Here is a 16,149-nt window from a genome sequence, read left to right as displayed (position 1 = left end):
CTCCTGCAGGACTCCTGCTGGGAGGCGGAGGGCCGCCTGGCGCCGCTGGGCGGGCAGCGCTGTGCATGGAGCCCCGCCAAGGCTGGCTCCCCCACACACGGTCATTACCTCCCGAAAACCCAGGAGTTATTACAATTAAAACACACTTTGCGGGGCCGGGGGGGGGCGGGCGGGAGTAGGGGCTGGGGGAGGTCCCTTTAGGAAGGAACACTGGGATTAAAAGAAATTAGAGCGGTTGCCATGGCGACGCAGCCCGCCGGCTCTACCCTGTGATTATTTCAATGGGAACGCGATGCCGGGAGAGACGGCTGGGGCAGGGGTGCCGGGGAGCCCTACCCAGCTGCGCGGGCCGGCTCTACGCTTCCCCTCAGAATGCGATGCCCCAGCCCCCGGAAATTATCCCCAGGCTGACTTCTGCGGCCTTTCCTGTTCTCTGGAACCGCCGCTTATCGCCTGGACCACCGTTCTCCAGGAAGTCCACGCCCCGGGCCTCAATCTGATTTCTTTCGAAACCAGGAAACTCCCAAGAGTTGCCCCCGGCTCTCAGGGCCCTGTGGGTGGCGGAATGACCTGGCCTGGGTCCCTATCAGCTCAAAGCCGGCGATTAGGAGTGCCGTGGAAAACCCGCCCCCCTTGCTCTCGAACCTGAAACCGGAAGCACAGGTGAGCAGCGGAGGCATTGGAGCCACGAGGCGGGTGGGAGTGTCCTGGATGGGGGCCCGCGGTAACTAGGGAGACAGAGATACGTGCCTGGGCCACCTCCAGGTCCCCGCGGAGGATCGTGGGCCTGACAGAAGGGGAGCCTCGTCTGGCAGAGCCACAGGGCCTGGAGAAGAGAAAACAGTAATTAGCTCTCCGCTGGTCTCCTGGGGGAGGCCCACAGGAAGGAGAGGCTGCATGGACACCTCTGAGGGAGAGAAGAGGAAGGCTGGGCTGGGGAGATGGGGAGACGGGGTGATGGGGAGGTGGGGAGATGCGGTGATGGGGAGATGGGGTGATGGGGAGACGGGGTGATGGGGAGGTGGGGTGATGGGGAGGTGGGGTGATGGGTGGTGGGGAGATGGGGAGATGGGAAGATGGGGAGATGGAGAGACGGGGTGATGGGGAGGTGGGGTGATGGGGTGGTGGGGTGATGGGGTGGTGGGGTGATGGGGTGGTGGGGTGATGGGGAGATGGGGTGGTGGGGAGACGGGGTGATGGGAAGGTGGGGTGATGGGGTGGTGGGGAGACGGGGTGATGGGGAGGTGGGGAGACGGGGTGATGGGGAGGTGGGGTGATGGGGAGGTGGGGTGATGGGGAGATGGGGAGACGGGGTGATGGGGAGGTGGGGTGATGGGGTGGTGGGGAGATGGGGTGATGGAGTGGTGGGAAGACCGGGTGGTGGGGAGGTGGGATGATGGGGTGGTGGGGAGATGGGGTGATGGGGAGACGGGGTGATGGGGAGACGGGGTGATGGGGTGGTGGGGAGATGGGGTGATGGGGTGGTGGGGAGATGGGGAGATGGGGTGATGGGGAGATGGGGAGACGGGGTGATGGGGAGACGGGGTGATGGGGTGGTGGGGAGATGGGATGATGGGGTGATGGGGAGATGGGGAGATGGGGTGGTGGGGTGATGGGGACAGAGTCAGCAAATCCTCATCCTCTCTGGCCTCCTTCCTGTGATGCTCTCCAGGTGGACTCGGGCCACAGGGAAACGGCTAACAACACTAGTCCAGGCAGAGGGGCTTTGGGCGCAGGGAGGTGGTACCCTTCCATCTTGAAGGGTGACCTGCTCCAGGTCAGTGCTCGTCCTCCTCAGGCACTTAGGCCGGAGACTCTCAAGCTGCCGAAGCAACAGGCAGGAGACCCCCCTCTCAGAGCACAGTCCTCCCCGGCCCCTCCTTCCCTCGCGAAGGAGACCCTGACCATCACTGCCATCCTCACGTTTGTATCCATACCATCCATGACGCTCCTGCATAAAACGCAAGGCACAGCGTTGACCTCAGCCAGAGACTTGGGGCGTGAACTTGGCAATTCCGTCAGCATCTCCAGCTCACTCTCCTTCTCTGCAAAAACAATATCTAATTGACGGTGTCTTCATGAGGATTTGCAATAATGGACTCCGAATGCCTGGCTCTGTCACAATCAGCCTTCCCAATTTGCCCCACTCTTGGGGGATCTGTGGGGGGGCTTCCCAAGTGGCTTAGCGGAAAAGAATCTGAGAGTTCAATCCCTGGGTCAGGAAGATCCCCTGGAGAAGGAAATGGCAACCCACTCCAGTATTCTTGCCTGGAGAATCCCATGGACAGAGGAGCCTGGTGGGCTAGTCCATGGGGTCGCAAAGAGCCAGACACAACTGAGCGACTGAGCAGCAACAACAGGGGCCTCTGGGGACACAGAATTTTCCATTTTAAAATCAAGACAGTCCCCAGCAAACTGGAGGACTATTCACCCTTCCAGGCACAAGGCGTGTGTCTTAGGGGCCCTGGTACTATTTGTATGTTGGGTCTTCGCTCGGTTTAAAATTCTTTATACACTGTTTATATGAACACAAAAGTATGTATATGCACATCCACAAATGTATATGTACATATATGCATATGCATTTTCCAAGGAGATGCATTGGGAGGTAATTATTATATTTCGAAAGGAATGTTCACCTGGCAAAATGATAAAAGGCAGCATTCCTCTCTCTGCAGGGTTGGGGCCGGGAAGAGGACTCTAGATGGAAAATTCAGAGAGACTAAACCGGTGGATTAGAAAGCGATGAGCAGTCCGCTTACTTGCTGAGAGGCTTCTATCTCTGGGAGAACCCCTGGCACTTCTGGAAGATTCTTTTGCAGCCAGCATCGCTGCCCTCTTGCTAGGGCGAAGCTGGGCACAGCTGTACCGGGCTCCTTGTGCACTGACAGCCGCCAGCCCTTCGTCTGGGAAAGTGCTGTCAGGATCCCGGGGAGATGGGTGTTCAAAAGGCTCCCGGGAGCCCTCTCCAGCGGGTGGGAGTTCTTAGCTGGCGCTAGTGTTTCATCTCGAGAGCGCTCTGTTTATTTTTCTGCCCTCCCCTCAGTTCAGGGAGTTCAGAGGATGCCCAGGTTTTAGCAACTCCACAAGGACACCAGGTGGGGAGTTCCCACGCAAATCGAAAGCGCCCATATCAGGCCATACTGCCCGAGGGTGTTTTTTTTTTTTGCCACTTAGCTCTTGGAACAATGGGGAAGAGGGGGAAGAAGGGAAACGGTGGGTGAGGGAAGAGGACACAGGGGTCCCGATCCCCTCTCTGCCCACGCCCACCTTGACAACCCAGAGGCCCGGCTCACTAGTACCGGCAGCTCAGCCCTGTGAGGGGTTTGCAGAAGGGGCGGGGGTTCCTGCAGGGCAGGCCATGCTGCAGTCCTGGCTGCCGGCCACTCCCGGGGCCACCAAAACCAGCACCCGGCCCAGCGCTCCAGCGGCAGGGGCCAGCTGGGCCCCGCGGGCGGCACCGAGGACCCCTCATCCCCGCCTCCTCTCTGTGCGCCTGGTGCGCTCAGGGGCCCCCGAAGCCCTGTGGCCACAACTGTGCTCCTGAGCTGCACTCATGTCCGGCCAAGATGCGGAGGAAAAGGGGCCCAGCTGAAAACACATCCTGTCCCCTTCAAGGTGAGGCCAAAGCCAGGGCCAGGACTGCCAGCAGGGAGGACGTCAGGAGGTGCTGGAAAGGGAGAACTCGCCTTTCCCCCTGATGGAGCGACCAGAGTCCTGATTTAATGGAAAGAAGGGCGATCACCTCTGAGGTCCCCAGAGCCCCGTTCTCCCCATGATTCCAGCCCCCCAGCCCCCTGGACTAAGGCTGGTACACGGGGGAGCAGCAAATCGTCCACCTGCCCTGTAACACCCAGCAGTGGTGCCAAGGGCTCGGCAATGATGCTGGGTTCTATTAGTTCTGACTGGTATCTGGTGAGAGGCACATCGTGCCCCCATCTCTGAGACTAAGGCTCAGTCTTGTTTGGAAAAGAGAATTGAGCTGAAGGATCCACGACCCCTCCCCATACAGCACCATCTCCACCCTACCTCTGTTTCAAGATTTCCTTGATGCAGACCATTTTTAAAGTCTTTATTGAATTTGCCCCAGTATTGTTTCTGTTTTCGGCTTTTTTGGCCTCGAGACACAGGGATTATCAGCTCCCAGACCAGGGATCAAACCTGCGTCTCCTGCACTGGAAGCTGCAGTCTTAACCACCGGACACCAGGGAAGTCCCCGTCCTACATACTGCCATCCTGATCATCAAACCGCTTTGAACTCTCCCTTTCCTCCCTCTCCTTCTCATCTCTGAGCTCTTACAGGATAAGAGGCGACTTCTCTGTGTGTCTTAGGATCCCATGCACACCAAACTGCTTAGTCGCTCAATTATGTCCGACTCTTTGTGACTTCATGGACTGTAGCCTGCCAGGCTCCTCTGTCCTTGAGATTTCTGAGGCAGAAATACTGGAGTGGGTTGCCACTTCTTTTTCCAAGGGATCTTCCTGATCCAGGGATTGAACCCGTGTCTCCTGTGTCTCCTGCATTGGCAGGCGGATTCGTCACCGGCTGAGCCAACAAGGAAGCCCCAGTCCCATGTACAACAACGAGCACTAAATAAATGTTTGTGTAGGGCTTCCCTCGTAGCTCAGGTGGTGAAGAATCTGCTTGCAACGCAGACCTGGGTTCAATCCCTGGGTTGGGAAGATCCCCTGGAGAAGGAAATGGCAACCCGCTCCAGTATTCTTGCCTGGAGAATCCCATGGACAGAGAAGCCTGGCCGGCTACGGTCCATGGAGTCGCAAGAGTCGGACATGACTTAGCAACTAAACTACCACCACCAAACGTTTGCAAACCTCAACAGATTCTTTTCAGCTTTCCCACTGTGTCTGTCCCAGGGCAGACACAGTGTATACGGTACCCAGGCCAACGCCCCCAGGAATCCAGGCAGGGTATCCTGCCCTCTTCCTGCCCCTCACCTCTCCTTTTCCACCAATTTTCCCAAAGGAGGCCCTCCTTATACCAATGAACAATGAAAAAAATGCAAAGGAGCGCCAGAGGAAGAAAAATAGTAAAGAGAAAAAAAAAAACCTGGGAGAAAAGAAAGAATGCTTGTGATTACATATATGCTAGGAGCATGCATATCTCAGCCCCCGACAGGAACCAAACAGGAAGTCTAGAATCATTACCAAATGCACTTCCCCTGCTTGCCTGGCCCTGGGCCCCCGGGGTCAAGGATGCTCAGGCCTGGAAGCCACTGGAGGGAGGGGTTTTGATGGATTGATTGGCATTTCCCTTCTCTTCCTTCCTCGCTGCTTGAAAGGGCTTCTGGGTGGATGGCTGGCTGGCGGGATGGGACTGAAGCCTCCGCTGGCCCTCAGGAGCAAGGGGGCTCTGGGCTTTTCCACGAAAGCCTCCCAGGGTGTCGCAGGGGAAGGTAGCTGCCAGCTGGCCTCCCTCGCCCCACTCTGCCTGCAGAGAGCCCTGTGACAGCCGTAGCTTTGGGAGTAAAACCGCCCACTCTGAAGAAAGCAGATCAGAAATTTTGGCATCAAAATCTGCTCCAAGGAAGCAAGTTGTAACCCTTGCAGTAAAATGCAGGTCATGCAGTAAATGCAGGGGCCCTCCCCGGTGGCTCAGTGGTAAAGAATCCGCCTGTCAATGAAGGAGACACGGGTTCGATCCCTGATCCAGGAGGATCCCACATTTTGCAGAATAACTAAGCCCGGGCACCACAACCCTTACAGCCTGTGCTCGAGAGCCCACGAGTCGCAGTGACTGAGTCTACGCACTGTAGCCACTGAAGTCCAAGCACCCTAGGGCCCATGCTTCGAAACAAGAGGTCATTGCAACAAGACGCCCATGCACCGCAATGAAGAGAAGACCCCCCACCACAAGCAGAGAAAGCACAGCAACAAAGACCCAGTGCAACCAAAAATAAATAAAGACATTAAAAAAAAAAAAGCAGAGAAAGGGAGCTACAGGGACCGTGAGTTGAAGTTCATCCTCCATGGGCTAGTCCTTCTGCTCAGATCACAGCCAGGACTGTGTCCCAGCTCTGTGCTAGCTGCCTCATCAATCCATCGAAGGTCATTCAACTCTTCCTTGTCAAGGACGGGAGAGTAAACAGTTTCGGCTCTGTAGGCCTCAGGGTCTCTGCTGCAAACGCTGAACTCCGCCGTGACAGCGTAAAAGCCGATGCAGACGATCCACAGATGAAGGCGCAGGGCTGTTTTCCAATAAAACTTGATTTATAAAGACAGGCAGCTGGCCAGATGTGGCACACCCATGGGCTACAGCTTACCAGCTTCTTGGCATAGATCACGAGGACCACAGAGTGACATGACTGTTGAGGAGTATGACCTTTGAAGTCAGGCAGACCTGGTTCATATGTCTGCCCAAGACTTACCGTATTAGCTGAGCTACCTTGGGCCAGTCACTGAACTCAATCAAACTTGATATCCCCATCAGTAAAATAGGATACCGGGACTTCCCTAGGGGTCCGGTAGTTGACACTTTGCCTTCCAATACAGGAGACTGCAGATTTGATCCCTGATCTGCTGCTGCTGCTAAGTAGCTTCAGTCGTGTCTGACTCTGTGCGACCCATAGATGGCAGCCCACCAGGCTTCCCCGTCCCTTGGATTCTCCAGGCAAGAACACTGGAGTGGGTTGCCATTTCCTTCTCCAATGCATGAAAGTGAAAAGTGAAAGTGAAGTCGCTTAGTCGTGTCCGACTCTGAGCAATCCCATAGACTGCAGCCTACCTGGCTCTTCCGTCCATGGGATTTTCCAGGCAAGAGAACTGGAGTGGGGTGCCATTGCCTTCTCCATCGATCCCTGGTTGGGGAGCTAAAATTTCACATGCCTTGGGGTCAATAAAACCAAAACATTAAAAAAAAAGAAACAGAAGCAACACTGTCACGAATTCAATAAAGACTTTGAAAATAGTCCACATTAAAAAAATTCTTTAAAAAAATTAAGTAAATAAAATAGGATATCAATGCCTGCCTCGTTGGTACTGTGATGATGACATGAACAGCAAAAATCACCCGATGCTCACCGCTGGCTGTCAGTCATTCTCATTATGATGGAAAGGGGATGGCTGGGTTCGAAGTCTTTCACGGTTGGAAAAACCTCTGCACACGTGGGTGTCATCACAGCATCCTTCTGTGCAAAAGTTCATTTCCTGAAATTTAATATTGCATGGCGTGCCTTCGTGACGTGAAACCAGCGGCTGCACATTAGAATCATCTAAGGAGCCTTTACATGTCACTGCCCCTGCTGCTGCCCAGCCAACTCAGCCAGAATCTCTGGGCGTGAGACTCCGCACCCAGGCATCAGTTTATGTTAAAGCTCCCCAGACGACTCCAGAGTGAAGCCCATGCTGAGCCCCACCAGACTACTCAGAAGCAAAGATCCCGGGCGAGCCTGCTCGTCCTTTCTGCCCAGATGTGGTCCACGCGCGGCCAGAATCAGCGTCACCTGGGAGCCTGTGAGAAATGCAGATGCTTAGGCCCCCACCCCCAGACCTGCTGGATCAGACTCGGCATTTTGGCAGAATCTCCAGGGGATTCTGGTGTGCATCCAAGTTTGAGGAAAACCAATCCCTTCCATGGGGGCCCCAACAAACCTGGCTCATTGTCAGAAGCTCTCGAAAAGCTCAAAACATTCCTAGACCTCATCGGCAACTCACTGAGTCTGAATCACCATGGGTGGCCCAGGGTTTGGTGCTTTCCCCAATATTTTACTTGAAAGTCTTCCGCATACCCACCTAGACACTGTGATTGTCAGGGTTCCACTATGTTTCATCACATATCTATGCATTTATCCATCCATCAACCCATCTTATCTTTTAAACACATGTCAAGGTAAAATGGGCTTCCCTGGTGGTTCACTGGTAAAGAACCCGCCTGCCAATACAGGAGACCTGTGCTCAATCCTTGGGTCAGGAAGATCCCTGGAGGAGGAAATGACTACCTGCTCCAGTATTCTTGCCTGGGAGAATCCCATAGACATAGGAGCCTGGTGGGCTACAGTCCATGGGGTTGCAAAGAGTCGGACACGAGTGAAGCGACTGAACAACAAGGCAAAATGCAGGCCTCAGGCCCCTTCAGCCTTAAATATTTCAGAATGCACATTATATCACTAATTCCAAACAAGGTTTCCTTAATAAGGCTATTATTCATCTAGGGACAGTCTTTTTCTCTGTTCAGAAAGACTTGGTAAATAGCATTTTTATCCCTTCAAATGTTAAAAAAAAAAGGGATGTTTCAGCCTCTTTGGGTGCCATCACTTGCAGTATTAGAGATAATTTCTGTTGTTTGACCTAAGCGCATGGACTGTAGCCCGCCAGGCTCCTCTGTCCATGGGATTCCCTGGTGCTTTCCCCACCAGGCAAAATCCTCCCTCTTTTCAGCAGGCAAGAACACTAGAGTGGGTTGCCATTCCCTTCTCCAGGAGATCTCCCCGACCCAGGAATTGAGCCTGGGTCTCCGGCACTGCAGGCAGATTCTTTTCCGTCTGAGCCACCGGGGAAGCCATAATTCCGCATGGCCCTGTGAATTCCGTCTCCTCTTCCCCTTGTTAGAACAGCAGAAGGCAGCCACTCTCTATTATCTCTACTGGATCTCTTGTATGTAACCATGTCATTCACTGGACAGACCTGTGTCTCCAAAACCTCACCGGTGCTTCCTCCCAGGCGAAACCCCACCTCTTTTCTGCAGTGAGTTTGTGCATAGTGGCAGCGGGCTTCTTCTGCGCTTTGCAGTTCCTAGCAGAGAAGCTGTGGGAGAGGCTCAGAGATAAGACGCTACCTCGTGTCACTTCCAGGTTTGGGAGAGCCGTGGACCGGAGAGCAGCGGTCTCACGCACCTCTGGGTTTCCTTCCATCTCGGCTTTGTTTTCTTTGACTGTTACTTGCAGAATACAAAACTCCAAACTCTGTTGTTCAGGGCTGATAGGAACCCCCCAAACTCATCAGAGATACGTTTCTGCCAGTTTAATCCGAAAGGGAGGCTGGCCCTGGGACACAAAGCAGGGCTGGTCATTCCGGTCAAACTCAAGAGACTTTAGGCAAGAGGCTCTGCCATTCCCCTTGTTGGCTCAGTGGGTAAAGAATCTGCCTGCAATGCAGGAGGCACAAGAGATGCGGGTTCGATCCCTGAGTTGGGAAGATCCCCTAGAGGAGGGCATGGCAACCCACTCCAGTGTCCTTGCCTGGAGAATCCCCATGGACAGAGGAGCCTGTCGGGCTGCTGTCCATGGGGTCACAAAGAGTCAGACTCGACTGAGCAACTGAGCACATAACAACATAACATCTGCCGTTCCACGAGTGCCCTGGTTCTTTCGAATCTTTCAGAATCCTGGAGGTGGGGCTGCAGTTAGAACCAGTTCAGCCTGCAGCCTCCCGCTCCTCCCCAGGCACTCAGATAAGTCATCAAAACCCTCAGGATAAATTAATAGGAGGGACTGCCCCTAAATCATCATGATTTCCAAATGCTCTTTTCAACAATCTACAAAAAGGCTGTCCCCGAGTCAGAACACATGCCCCTCCCCAAGTCTTACAGATGAAGATCACTGGGGCTGGAAAGAGGCCACAGCAGCTCAGCAGTTTCACCTACAAACCTAGAAAGGCTGGGCTCTGGGACCCCCACCCTGGCCTGCTTCTCCTCCAGACCACCCACTTTCTGTTTGCAACCCTTTCTCCAACCTTGAAACCTGACACCTTCCTCTGGAGGAGCCACCCATGTTTAAACAAATAAATACCCCAAAGTAGCCACCTCCCTGGTGGGATTCAAATAAACGTCCCAGGAAGGAGTTTGGGGGAGGGGGAAGGTACCTGGGCCTTCTGAGCAGCTCGCCTGCCAGGAAGCATCCTTGTGCCATGGTTTTCTCTGCAAACTTTGGGTCAGTGCTTAGGTCCAACTCTAGCAATGAGACCCTCCCAAATTGGGGAGGGACTCCTTGGGCTGAAGGGGGCTCTGTCAGTCACCTCCTGGGGAACGTGGTGGTTGCTGAAACTGGGGAGGAGCACCAGGGATGGTGGGAGGGCTGCTCAGTCAAAGAGGAAGCACCCCCACCACCACCGCCAAAGCTGTTCAGAGACTCCCTGGAGCTCTGGGTACTCAGTCATAAGCCCCAAAATCTCTCTGCCATTTGGGAGGGGCAGGGATCAGCTCTCCGTGACTCAGAAACACTTAAATAGAACCCAGAGACCCGCCGGCAGTGAGGAGGGGAGGGGTGCGGAGACCCAGCAGAGACCCACAAGTCAGAAATCTCCCTGCTCTGACTCAGGGGAGGAAACCACTGAGCGTCCTTGGTTTCACGGAATGCGGACGGCCGGGAACGGGAATAAAGGCTTGGCGCTGTCACGGGTCGGCTGGTCCGCGGAGTCGGTAATGAAAAGGATTTTCAAGCGTATCCGAGAAATCAGAGGGATGAGGACAACTGCCCGATTGCGGCTTTAAGAGAAACTCCAGGAGTGGAAGCCCCAGCCCCCCAAAGGAGGGAGGGTGGGCGGAGAGGTTGCCCTCCCACCTCAGGAGCTGGCCCAGTGGGTTCGGGGACTGGGGACCCCGGTGGACGAGATTGTGCTGGAAAGCTGGCCGGCACCACAAGAGCATAAGGAAGAGAGGGGGATGAGGGCAACCACATTAAAAAATAAACACAAACCCCAAAATAAACACTGTTAATGGAAGTGACTAATCAAGGGTGTGCTGAACTTGGTGGTTCTTGATAAGATACAGGGGAAAATGCACTTGGAAAAAATAACAGATTTCTTTTTCTCCTTTGATAAATAAAGCGATGCAGAGCCGGGAGGTGAGGGTTCACGTTTGTTTCAACCTGGCAGAAAGTCTCAGTCGTGTCCGACTCTTTGCAACCGCATGGACTGTATAGTCCCCATGGACTGAATTCTCCAGGCCAGAATCCTGGAGTGGGTAGCCTTTCCCTTCTCCTGGGGATCTTTCTGACCCAGGAATCAAACCATGGTCTCCTGCATTGCCGGCGGATTCTTTACCAGCTAGCTACCAGGGAAGCCCTTCAATCTGGCAGCGGAGGTTTAAAAAAAAAAAGTTTCTCGATCTTGACACTATAGACATTTGGGGCTGGATAATCCTAATAAAGGGCTTCTCAGGTGGCACTCATAGTAAAGAATCCACCTGCCAATGCAGGAGACTTAAGAGACTTGAACTGTGGGTTCAATTCCCTGGTTGGGAAGATGCCCTGGAGATGGGCACGGCAACCCACTCCAGTATTCTTGCCTGGAGATCTCATGGACAGAGGAGCCCGGTGGGCTACAGTCCATAGGATCGCAGAGTCAGACACAACTGAAGCGACTCACACACACACACGCACACACACACACACGCATGCACAATCAGGTACAGAACACTGCTGCTTCAAAGTTCTCCAGGAACAGCTGCCGTTCATCTCACAGCTGCCTTGACCCAGAAGGTGAGTGACTCTGGCCCATCGTGCAAAAGAATCCAGCAGAGAAGGGAAGTCGGAGATGCCAACTGGACCCCAGTGGGCAGAGCCTCCTGCGTTGCTGGGCTCCACGGCAGGGGGCGGGGGACGGAGTCCACCAGGCAGCATTCCTCACCCAAGCAGGTCTTTGCCGCAGTGGGGCTTTCTGTCAAAGGGACTCTGGGATTTAAAATGTCGAGTGCCTAGGTTCGATGCATAAGACAGGGTGCTCAGGGCTGGTGCACTGGGATGACCCTGACGGATGGGATGGGAAGGGAGGTGGAACAGGGGTTCAGGATAGGGAACACATGTATACCCATGACTGATTCATGTCAATGTATGGCAAAAACCACCACAGTATTGTAATTAGCCTCCAATTAAAATAAATTAATTAATTTAAAAAATAATAAATTCAATCAGAAAATTCTAGGATGTTGCTCAGAGTGTAGTTTAGACACTCTGACCAATAATCTTTGGGGGGGGGGGGGCTTCTTGGAAGTTAATGCTTATGCTTAAAAAAAGCACAACATGAAGGGTTTTCTCTTTGCCTTTGGACTTTGGTTTTTGTAACAAGATGTGATTGTCTTGTTACAATGCATGGGACAATCTATGACATACATTCAAATATTGTGGGAAAAAAAATAAAATAAAATGTCGCGTGCCTATCTCACCTTGTAAGAGTGGAAATGGTCTCCCTCTGCGACCTTGCCTCCGTAAGCTCTGCCCAGAGAAGGGCTGCCTGCCAGGCTGGAGGGAAAAGGTGCCGATGAGGAGGAGATGGGGGGCAGGGGCGGGCTGTGGCTGGTGCCTCCTGCCCTGAGTCTCAGCCTTGACCTCTCCCTCCCTCCACCCCCAGTTCTGGAAGCCAGGGCAGAACCAGACTCCTCCCCGCCTGGCTGGGTGCTTTCCTCCTCTGCAATCTGCTTTCCACCAAAAAAAAAAGAGAAAAGTGTTCTAAATAGAGCAGAACTGAGGATGGGCTGCAGCCCGGATGAAGTCTTCCCATCCCTGGAGAGCCCAGCAGGCCCCGTGGAGGGCTGGTCCGCCCTCAGCGCCTCTTATTCAAAGCATTCTTGACCCCGGAGCACGCGCGCCCACCCCTGACGGCAGGCACAGCGCTACCATGAATGCATTCTGCTTCTGCAGCATTTTGCCTGCACTGGAGCCCTCCTCCCGTTCCGCAGACACCTTCTCGGGCCTCCTCTCCCTGAGGTACTCTCTAGGGAAGCCCGTTTCAGGTGGAGACCAGAGGCCTGATCCATCACTGCTCACCACCAACTTGCCGAGGGAGGTTGGGTGGCTTAATTGACCCACCAGAACCTCGGAGGTCCCCAGACCAAAGTCCATGAACAAGGACCACAGTCTCTCACTGGGTCAGATTGCCAAATACTAATCTTTTTTTTTTTTTAAGTGAGACTCTCCCATTGCTCTTGAGGGGACCTGGGCACCAGCTTGGGGGTGGATCTTCAGACGTTCCTCCTCCTCGATTCTGGAAAAGCCTACTCGAGGCTCGCCTCCACCAGGCACAGGGCCGGCAGCACACTTGGGATCCAGGCTCAGCACGTGGTTCTGCACTTTTCACTCATTATCACGCGTGTCCAGGATCATTCCAGTGCCGACCGGGTTTCATTGATGAGGGTCTCACACCCCCTGGAAGAAGAAGCCTTTCGCCCTCGGAAGACAAGGTGTGAGAAAGTCCACAACCGCCAGAGGGGAAAGGGTCTCGTTTTGCTCTTCACTTTGTCACCAACTCATGACCCAGGTAAAGCCCAGGGCAGGTGACCTGGTGACCCGTCTGGGATGTCTTTGGGAGGAGGTGTAGGGGTGGCCGTCAGGAAGGCCATTTGCAGTCTGGGGGGTTCATGGAGAAGCTGTGGCGGGGGAGCGGCAGACCCCACCTTCCATCTCCAGCCTCTTCCTGATGCCTCCACTGAGTCCAACCTTAAGGACTCCGAAGTCAGAGTCATCCCATGACTTGTCTGTGAGTCAGCACCACTTGGCTCACTCTTCACCGCCACTCTGAATTCAGCACCTCCAAGAACATCAGTTCACGGTGGCAACCCGGCAAAGGCAAGGAATTTGGGAAGTGACATGAACTTAAAAGTGAGGATTCCCCGCACTGACCACCGTCAGCACTGGGCGGGCCTCCCCTCCTCCATCCCTGCACAGAAGGAAAACAGGGGGCAGAGGGGAAGGAGGAAGGGGAGGGGGTTGCAATCTGTAAATAGGGGGCTCCCCTGGTGGCTCGGGGGTAGACACGGGTTCGATCCTGGTGCAGGAAGATCCCACGTGCTGCAGAGGAGCTGAGCCCGTATGCCATAACGATGGAGCCTGTGCCCTAGAGTCTGGGAGGTGCAGCTCCTGAAGCCCACAGGCCTAGTCCGGGCCTCCGACAAGAGAAGCCACCTCGAGGAGAGGCCCAAATACCATTGCAACATGACAGAAGCCTCCACCCACCGCAACTGCAGAAAAGCCGGCGCGGCCACAGAGACCCAGCACAGCCAAAAATATTTAAATAAAAATTCTTTTTAAAAAAATCGGCAAACAGGGGCCCTTCATAGCACAACGCATTTGTAAACAAGATTAATCATTGTTGGAAGTTGTTTGGTTCTTTTTCCCCCCCAGTGAAATCTATTTCAGAGTTGGGGGTGGGCAGGGGAAGGAGTGTTCTCTATATCCTTTCTTACAAGTCTGGTTCAGAGCACTGAAAAAAAAAAAATCAAAATGCTGAAACAAGGTGTTTTTTTCCCCTCTGGATGAACTGTTTTACAATAAGCTACCTGCTGGAGTCAGGAAACCTGAGATCAATGGCTTTCGGCTCCCGCAGAAAACTCACACGAAGGCTCTGCTGAAGAGCCTTTACAGAGAGACAGTCACCCGCACACAACCCTTTGTGCACGTTCCAGCTTTTATCTGGAGCCATTTCTCTCCTCTGCTTCACCTCCTTCCCTCCTTCTCCATGGAGAATGGCTTCCATCCCAGGGCAAAACTCCCCCCACAGCCCAGGCCTTCACCTTGTTTGGAGCCAAAAGAGTGATGGAAGAGACGACAGAGGAAGGCTGGGGAGGGGCTGCTCCCTGGGCCCCGAGATGGAGCCCAGTTTCTTTACTATTAGGTGTGTGATGCTCAGAGCGGGGAGAGGTGCCCAAAATCAAAATAAATAGCCAACGGAAACAGGGAGCCCCTCCCTGGGCAGGGTAATTGCTCAGCATGAGCGTTAATCCAAACACATGAGAAAAATGGTTCCTGTTGAAGGACCCGGCAAGGAACACTCCTTACTGGAAAGGAAATGTGTTTACAACATTTTATTTGCTCCTTAGTTTCTAATGCTGCTCTGGCCCCGCGTCCTGTAAACAGACCAGCCTTTCCATTCTCCGGCGGTGCCAGCAGAGCTGAAGATGGAACACATGAGCCGGTGCCAGAAATCTTGGGCGACGGAGGTCTCGTAGCTACAAGAACCCACGCCCAGCAGGAGGGGAGAGCTGAGAGGGGAGCTTGTTGGGCGGCAGTGGAGGAGAAGGGTGTGATTTGAAATCTAGGTGTGAAAATGGAGAAAGGCTGCCTGGATTGTGAGATCAGAACTTTCCTCTCCCTGGGGGGAGAAAGCAACAGAAAGTTTCCATGAACCCGATATGTCCGTCTGATAGAGTATCCTGCAGAGCTTCCTTGGTTTGTAGAGGCACTCAGCAGGTTTGGGAGAGAACTTGGCCTTGGGGAGAAAAATCTTGACCAGTATTAGGGTCACATGAAGCTCACGTGGTCTTGAGGGGCCCCAGGAAGTGGAATCACTGTCCGAGGGCCAGTATCCAGGGATTATCATCTATGTTCTTCCCTGGAACTCAGTTCTAGACCCTTAAAACAAACCACGTAGCTGAAAGAGCTTGCCAGAGCTGGGGAGATTGTTCACGTTGGGGAAACGCAGACGTTGCGGTGGAGCTCGCAGCTGAAGTCTTTTCCCACACAGATGCAGAGATCTCGTGAGCCCAGAGTCGTGGCAGACAGGTCCCAGCATAGAGCTAAAAGCCCATGTTTATTGAATGCTGTGTCCCTGGCGTCATTCTTTTGCCACACCTGGAATAACTCATCTAAACCCTACGAAGCCGCTCAAAGATGAGGCTAAGATACCCCCCAGAAGTGTCACTGTTAGAGCTCAGGTGGTGCCGTAAGGCAGGAAGCTGGGTTTCTGAATATGTGCATGAAAAAGAGCATCCTGCTTCCACAACTGCCAGCACACATCCTCCTGAGGAATGAACAGGGACGATGCCTTAGACAAAGCAACGGAGATTCCGGGCTGTTTTGTCACAGCAGCCTGCCGTGACTGATACAGTTTGCACAGAGAAACTGTGACACTGTCCTTAGGGCAGGGACCTAACAGGATGTGCTTTAGGGCAAGTCATTCAATCTCCCTCACCTAACTCTCATCACCCATGACAACAAGGTCTTAATACCATCTCACAGCGTTGCTGTGAGATTCACGTGAGAAGCATTGCCAAGAGCTTTCAAACCCTATCGCCCTGTAAGACACTGGGCTGTATTCTTTTCTTTTTTTGGAGTATAATTGCTTTACTCTGTTGTGTTAGTTTCTGAGGTACAATGAACAGTGAATCAGCTATATGTGTGTGTTCTCCTCTCCCTCCTGAGCCTCCCTCCCACCCACCCTGCAAGGTCATCACCCAGGTGAGCTCCCTGGGCTATACAGCAGCTT

General features: G+C 53.7%; 1 long non-coding RNA gene across 1 annotated transcript; it reads left to right on the top strand.

The window, feature by feature from the left end:
- Positions 1-216: 216 nt before the first annotated feature.
- On the top strand, positions 217-4,085 carry LOC113878171. The gene is made up of 2 exons (XR_003506928.1): positions 217-663; positions 2,679-4,085. It is a non-coding gene; the product is annotated as an uncharacterized LOC113878171 (long non-coding RNA).
- The last annotated feature ends 12,064 nt before the right edge of the window (positions 4,086-16,149 follow it).

The sequence above is a fragment of the Bos indicus x Bos taurus genome, chromosome 19 (genome assembly GCF_003369695.1).
Source record: "Bos indicus x Bos taurus breed Angus x Brahman F1 hybrid chromosome 19, Bos_hybrid_MaternalHap_v2.0, whole genome shotgun sequence".
NCBI lineage: Eukaryota > Metazoa > Chordata > Mammalia > Artiodactyla > Bovidae > Bos > Bos indicus x Bos taurus.
Note: the sequence above shows the minus strand (reverse complement) of the source record. Positions and strands in the feature narration are given on the sequence as shown.